The sequence below is a fragment of the Halichoerus grypus genome, chromosome 4 (genome assembly GCF_964656455.1).
Source record: "Halichoerus grypus chromosome 4, mHalGry1.hap1.1, whole genome shotgun sequence".
Classification (NCBI taxonomy): Eukaryota; Metazoa; Chordata; class Mammalia; order Carnivora; family Phocidae; genus Halichoerus; species Halichoerus grypus.
In genome coordinates this window covers 80,148,997-80,156,588 of record NC_135715.1, presented here as the reverse complement: position 1 = coordinate 80,156,588, position 7,592 = coordinate 80,148,997, and the positions used below count along the sequence as shown (strand labels likewise).

The 7,592-nt window shown below is 53.9% G+C and overlaps 1 long non-coding RNA gene across 1 annotated transcript; it reads left to right on the top strand.

Moving 5' to 3' along the window:
- Positions 1 to 1,923: 1,923 nt before the first annotated feature.
- LOC144381597 (uncharacterized) lies at positions 1,924 to 7,057 on the top strand. Its single transcript, XR_013447053.1, has 4 exons — positions 1,924 to 2,056; positions 4,354 to 4,480; positions 5,417 to 5,556; positions 6,860 to 7,057. It is a non-coding gene; the product is annotated as an uncharacterized LOC144381597 (long non-coding RNA).
- The last annotated feature ends 535 nt before the right edge of the window (positions 7,058 to 7,592 follow it).

Here is a 7,592-nt window from a genome sequence, read left to right as displayed (position 1 = left end):
CCTGGGCCAGGGTCGGAGGACACCAGCATCTACCTTTAGGGCCCACTGCCTAGTGGGGTGACAGAATACCCCCAGGAAGATGGGAGGAAACCACTCTAGAAACAGAGCTGGGAGAAACCGCAACCATTAAATTTGGCCGATAAAGATGAGAAAGGGCCAAAGTATTTATGTCAGTTTCCAGCTTCCTCCTAAAAAGGCACCAGATACAAATAAGTCATCAGCTAGGAAAAGGCACAGCAGGGCTGATAATTAAGATACATGAAGCAAAGCCATTTCTGTACAATATGCATCTCTTCGTCATCAGAAGTAAACACAACTGCAAAGCCCTAAGAAGGCCCTGCTAGGGGATAGAGTCCATTCCCAGGGGGCTGCACCTGGGCCCGGGCTGCTGGACAACAATCGTGCAATAAGTAACAAGAGCCTCAAGGCGGTTCATAACCTTTGATCCAATAGCTTCCACATGGCAAAGAACATGAAAGGAAAAAATGTCATGTATTTAAAGATGCTAAACATGTGTAAAACACCACACATTTTAATAGCAAAAAGAAAACACAATACAACACAAAGGAAATATCTAGGCACAGATGTGACATATCAGCCCGATGGGATACTAGGTAACTATTAATAACGACAAGGAAGTATACTGTTGATACACAGACGACTGAAAGAGGATAGTGAGAGAAGACAGACAAGTAAAGCTATGTAGCAGCACTTTCAGCAAATAGGCGGAGAAGCGGGATTATTTAGGCTATTGAACATTAAAATTCGTTTCATTTTTCTGAAAGCACTTCCCGGAGGGAGCTGTAAGTGCTGGTAGCTGTGCATAAATGAGCCCAAGTGGCCAGCTTCCTCAGAGAGGGGTTCAAAATGACTAGGAGGGAGCCCAGTGGAGAGAACCCCTTCGTTCTCAACTTTTAAGCCTCAACAGGACCCTGTTCCTCCAGGAGGGACTCCCCTTTGGCGACCTCTGCCCTGCTGGCCATTTCTGCCCTGCTGGCACCAAGGACGCCAGGCAGAGGCCCTGCCCAGTTGGCACCTGGAATGCAGAGAGAGGGGCACGGGACATGAGCTGGTGTCTGCCCTGCCCGCCTGGGCTTTTCTGTGCTGCAGCGGGCCAGGCTGCCCCCAGGGGCCCATGTGCACCAGGTGAGGGTGCCCACATCTCCCCTGATGGCCTGGCAGGAAGAGCACCAAGCAGAGGGTGGTCAGGCCTGCCACCTGGGCTCTGGCCCTGGGACCCTCAGCTCCTGAGGCAGAGACATGTTAGAGAGAGCCTAGGGAAAGTGTGCCCAGGTCAGTGAGGCTGGCCTTGGCCAAAATAGGAGGGAGGCAGGCTGGAAGCTACTGGGGCGGGGCGGGGGAGCTTCTAAATGCGTGGGAATGCACAAGTCTTTTGGATTGTTCCAGCCCCTAAGGCTTAGATGAGAGAGAAGGAGAAGGAAAAAAGGGTATTGTCCAGGGGAGGGCAGCAGTAGTCCAGAGGCTAAGGAAGCGACTCCTGCCTGCTTAGCCAGGGAAGGCCCAGAGACAGTCTTTAGGAAGGCCCATCACCTCATCTGTGATTGAGACAAAACTTTGACCTCGCCTCAAGAGCCTCCGGGTTGGGGGGTTCCATGTACAACAGAATATCCATGGGCTCACTGGGGAGAAAAGTTTAGGCCCAGATAGATGAGATGCAAGCACTCGGCTCTGCCATCCTGCCACCTACCTCAGCCTCCCTTTGACTAAATGGTGGACGTGTATTTGAAGATGTGCATTCAAAGGGACCTAAATTAATAGCTCATCAGGGACATCCACAGAGCCTGTTCCCTTCAAAGCCGTTATTAGTGCGGCAGGACCCTCATGGATGGGAGGGCAAGAAGCTGGGCTCCAGCACCAAAAAACAGACCAGGCTGCATGCTTTTTCTGCTTCCAGGATATTATTGCCCAGGAGGGGCGTGGACCCCGAGACCTCTCAGTGGCCCATGGGGAGACCTTGGCCCTGTGGGCCGCACCTGCCCAGAAGGCTCACTGGTGACCACACCCCAGCCAGATGGGCAGCACAGCAATGGATCAGGTACTTGGGCTGGCTCAGACAGCAGACCACAGCACAGGGTAGGCAGGGCCACAAGATGACACAACTGCTTTACTTTCTCGGCCAAGAGAGCCACCAGGAGAGGACCTGCTCCCCCGGTCATTACTGCTCCCAGGGCATTGGCCACTTCCCCTTGCCCTGCCCCCAGGACATGCCCAGTCCATGCCAGGGTCAAAGCCAGCCCAGGGCTGCTGGCCATGTTTTGCAGGTGAGGAGACAGAAGGGGGCAGTTGGGGTCTCTCCTGGGGAGACAGGTAAAAGCTGTGTTTTGGGGCCCGAGGAGCAACAGGTCACTGGAAACCTCTTCCTGCTGGCCTACAATACAGGAGGCCCTGTGAACAGTGGTCAAGGACAGGGCCTTTGGGCTGGGCAGAAACCCAGTGGCACCCTCCTTGCTGTGGGAAATCACTTAACTCAGTTTCTTCATGTGCCCAATAGGAATACAGAGTATAGGAATTTGTAATATTGAGGTAAAAATTAAATAAGACAGAGCATGGGAAGGACAGTAAATAAATGCTTAACCTTGACTGAGGCTAAGAAGTGACCGTAACATAGAAGAGCAGATTCTGTGGAGGAGACAAGGGGCTTGGCATGGACCTGGGCAAGCGAGGACGTACACTCGGTAACACTCATGTCATTGGCATAGAAATGACAGGATGGGACTGGGCTTCCTACAGGGCAGGCTGAGCAGGGACTCCATTTGGCACCCCTCTTCAAAGGGTGGGAGTATTGGAGGTCCAATAGTGGTCGTGCTTGACTCCCTAGGGCAGCATCAGGAGAACTTCTGGGGGCTAAGTTACATGGGGAGCTAAGTGAGGACAACCATAAGATCACAAGTCGTGGAACCTTTGGGCTGGAGGAGCCTCAGGGAACAGGACTTCCCTCCATGTCCTTCTTCCAATGACGAGATTGGGCCTGGCTGGTGGAGTGACCCAACCAAGGCCTGCTGAGGGCTGGTGTCTCCCAAGGCCCTGCCATCGTGACCTTGGTGTCACCCATGCAGGGTCTCTACGGCCAGGGCGTCACTCCAGGACTGTGCTGTGGGCAAGCACCAGCCCAGCAGTCCCTGCTGGGTAGCACCTTGACCTCACCTGTGGGTCCAGGGGTGCACCAGGGATGAGATCACGGGGTCCAGAGGCTGACAGGACCATCCCCCAGCCCCAGGCCTCCCTTGTCCCAAGAAGGCCCATCAAAGTGCAGCCACTGTTCATCCTCCCCTTGTTACATCAGTGTCCTTAGGGTTGTGAAGACCATGCTCACACAGCTGTAAGAACACAGATGTTTAAAACTCTGTTCCTCTGCCTTCCACCCCACCCGAGGCTCCCTGTTTCGGAAGTACGACATGCCTCTGTGCGGCACTCCACGTTTCCTATGCGTGCACACACGTACATATGTGCGCACACGCGTACATACATACACGCACACGCGTACACACGTGCGCGCACACGTACATACATACGCGCAGGCGTGTACACACACGTACATACGCGCACACGCGTACATACGCGTGCACACACATGCGTACATACGCGCACATGCATACACACATACGCGCACACGCGTACATACGTGTGCGCACACGTACATACATACGTGCACACGCGTACGTACGCGCGCATACATACAAGCGCGCACATGCTTCCACAGGCAAATCCGCCAGCTTGTGGGCAGTTACACAAATGGCATCACAAACGAATTTCTTTTCTCTTCTCCTAACTATACAGGGGCCTCTTCTTAGAGTTTATCATCAGCATTTTATGGGCTCCATGAGCTAACCATAAGGGGACATAATGCTGCAAATAGAAATGACAAACTTGGCCAAGATGGGAACAGGTTTCCCAAACAAATGTCACAGAGGCCTGCGTTCAATGGCCCAGGCTCTCCTTCTCAAGCTGGGTATGAAGCCCCCAGTTTTCCCATCTGTCCTGTGCCCACCTTTTTCCAGGATAGGCCAAATGCTGGCACCCCTGTACTTTCTCCCCAACTTTGGGGTCTGCCTAGATAACTTCTGATTAATTTGGAAGGGGTCACAGCTCAGGACCCCAACCCCACACCTGGGACTCCACCCACGGTCCCGGCAGGGAGCCAGGACTGGGCAGAACCCTGGACTTGAGCTGCCTGGGCAATCGAGGGTGATGTCACTCCATCTTTTAATCTCTGCTGCTTTATTTCAGGAAATGTCCTCTTCAGAGGGTGGGCAAGGTGGGGATTGCTGAGCGATTGGCTTTGGGCTGGGGAGCGGCTGCTTTGTGATCTCACCCACTTCTGACTTTGGGCAGGAGCCGAAGTCACCCACCTGGACAGATGCATCCATGCCATGGCAGGGGGTCCCTGCCCTCCAGGCCACTTCTGTCCAGTGGGCACAGGGATGCCCCTGCCCTGCTCTGTGGGCACCTTCTCAGATCGGTGAGTACCACTGCCTCCAGGCCCATGTGGGTGAGCCCAGACCTGTCTTCCTCCTGGTCTTCCTTCTACACCGACCATCTCCCTAGCAGCATCCGTCCACTGCAGAGGGACAGAAGGCCTTACAGAGCAGGACGTCCCCCTGGCCTGTGACCAGCAGAGGAGGGAGAGAGAGGTTGCTGGCCCAAACGAGAGCAGGTGACATGGGCTGCTGGGAGCTTGAGAACATTCATGCCCAAGAAAGAAAAGCCATTAAGAATCCTGTGCATCTGCCTGAGTCTCATTTGAGAGTAGAGTCCCACCTCCCCACCTTTAGGAACCTCCCAGCCCCCAAGAGAAGGTACCCAGAGCAAGGGGACAGCTGTGGAACCAGTGGCTGAATGGCTGTCGGATGTTCTGCTTATTACTGCCAGACCAAAGGGTCTGTGGCCCTGGACAGCCTGAGTTTGAATTGGGATTAAGATGGAAAAGGACAGGGGCGCCTGGGTGGCTCAGTCGGTTAAGCATCTGCCTTCAGCTCTGGTAATGATCCTGGGATCCCTGGATGGAGCCCCTTGAGCTCCCTTCTCAGCAGGGATTCTCCTTCTCTCTCTCCCTCTGCCCCTCCCCCGGCTTGTGCTCTCTCTACCTGGCTTGCTCTCTCTCTCAAATAAATAAAATCTTTTTTAAAAAAAAAAAAGGATGGAAAAGGACAACTATACCCAGGTGCTTATGTTGGGGAGTGGCAGGGGGAGAAAGAGAGAGACCTGTCACGGTCTCCTTCAGGCGTCTGTCAGAATGATGCCGTGGATGCCTTGCAAGCAGGAAGAATCCCAGGGAACCTAAAAGAGGAGATGAAAAGGCAGCCCCAGAAATGCATGGCCCTTGCCAGGATGTGACTGCGCCGCCCTTAAAGCCTCCTGGTCCCACTGATGCCTAGGGTTCTCTCTGTCTCCCCAGGATGTTTCTCTCCATGGCCTCAGAGTGCCTGTCCTGCCCCTCTGGCCATTTCTGTGGTGCATCTGGCCTCACTGCTCCCTCTGGACCCTGTTCCCCTGGCTACTTCTGTCTGGAAGGAGTCTCCTCCCCCACCCCAGCAGGTACAGGTTCTCTCAGGACAGGTGTGGGCCCTGCACTGGCCCAACGCCCAGAGGTAGATGGGCCCTCTGATTATGGGAGGTGACTGGTCATGGGGCAGTTTAAGGACAGAGGGGAAGGGTATGGAGCAAGCGGGGCCTGGAAATGATCCTCAGCCAGAGTGTTTCGAGGTCTGACCGCTATTCCTGGACCTGTTGGCCTCCTGTCCTTGTGCCTGCAGCAGCATATCCCACAGCTGGCTCACTGCCTCTGGACTGTGGTCATTGGGCTCTTGTCACATCTGTGTCTCCAAGCCCACCTCAGCCCAACCCAACCTCCTAAATCAGAGCCCCACTGACCCAAAGATGGAAACGTCATAGATTTTCAGGGATGTGAGCAGGGGAACCTGGGGGCTTCCAGAGACGAGCCAGCAGGTTCCAGAATGGTGCCCTGTGGGGCATCGAGTGGTGAGCTGAGTGTGAACCTCATCCCTCATGGGGGCTGGAGACAGCACCTTGTGCGGAGGTGGGGTGCAAGGTGAGCTCACAGGGAAGACTCTCTCCACCCATGTTCTCAGAGGATGCTCTTTATTCCTTGGGAACATCTGAAGGGGGAGGGAGGGCAGCACTGAGCTGCAGCTTTGGTGAAGGCCATTGAACCTGGGCCAGGGCCCTTAAAATCCCTCTTCTCAAGCACTTCCATCTGTCCAAAAAACATTTGAGGCAAAAATCCAGCTCCCAGATGGAAGGTTAGGTTCTGGGGAGTTGGGTGGGCAGTAAGAAAGCAGGGACTTGGTGGGAGTTATAGGAGGCACAGGGGGCTGCTCAGCCAGGATAATTCACCAAAAAGAGAACCAGCCATCCTGGTTTATTACAACTACACATGAAAGCAATGCTTTCTAAATCCATTTTATTAAAAAATAAACAATCACATTGTGTATCCTCAAAAGAACACAAGGGGGAATGCCAAAAAGTGGCCTTTGAGTCTGGGCAAAGCACAGAGAGACGCTGGTCACACACATCAATCACCATCCCAGGACGCCATCCCTGGTAAAACTGGGTCATTAGTCCTGCCCACCTACGAAAGAGGGATTTTCTGAGGCTCAAATAATATAACACATGTATTAAACACATGCTCTTTGATTTGGAAGGTGCTATACAAATGTTATTATCAGCATTCTTTCTTTCCAAAACCCTCGAGCCTCTGCCCCAAACCCAAGTCCACATTTAGTCCCAGTGGCTGGCACTGCACCAGTCGCCCCAGGCTCCAGTATGCTCAGTGGTGAGTGGGCCTGCACGCTTCACTCAGCTTCCTTCCTTTCCTCAGGCCATTCAGAGCACGGGGGGCCCTGTCCCCGAGGCCACTTCTGCCCCAGTGGAACCAGCCACCCCCAGCCTTGCCCTGCTGGCTCCTACAACAACCTGACTGGCCAAGCATCCTGCTTCCCCTGCCCCGCCGGCTACTCCTGCCCTGAGAACATCAGCACCTACAGCGACCGCCCCTGCCCCGCCGGCTTCTATTGCCCCAGAGGTGAGTGCCTGGGCAACCAGCTGCCAGAGGCAAGGCTGAGTAGCAGGGGGCTGGTACAGGTGGCCGGGGCGGGGGTCTCGCTGCAGCAGCAGCTAAGGATCATGCAGATGTTCTCTGCTTCTGAGACATTCCTACCACCTGTCCCAAAGGCCAGCGAAGGACTGGATCCTTCACAGAGGCTGAGCCCAAAGCAGCTGGCCTTGAGTGGCCAATTTCATGTCTTTAGCTTAACCTTTAAAATTATGAGAGTTTTACTTTCTGTTCCATAACATAATCCGTTGGCTAAAAAATACAGATTTAAAATTACTTTACCAACGTTACAAATTTTAGGCCACATGCTTTTCAATAGAGTTGACCATCAGGAAGATGAGTCCTGCATATTCTATGGCTTTGTGGACCCTGGGCCTGGGAACACACAGCCTGGGAAGCCCAACATAAGCAACTGGTGAGGGAGGGGCTCCTGTGGCTCAGGCCAGAAGTTGCCACAACAGGCCCTGCCAAAGACCTCCAGGGGTAGCAAGTAGCAGGG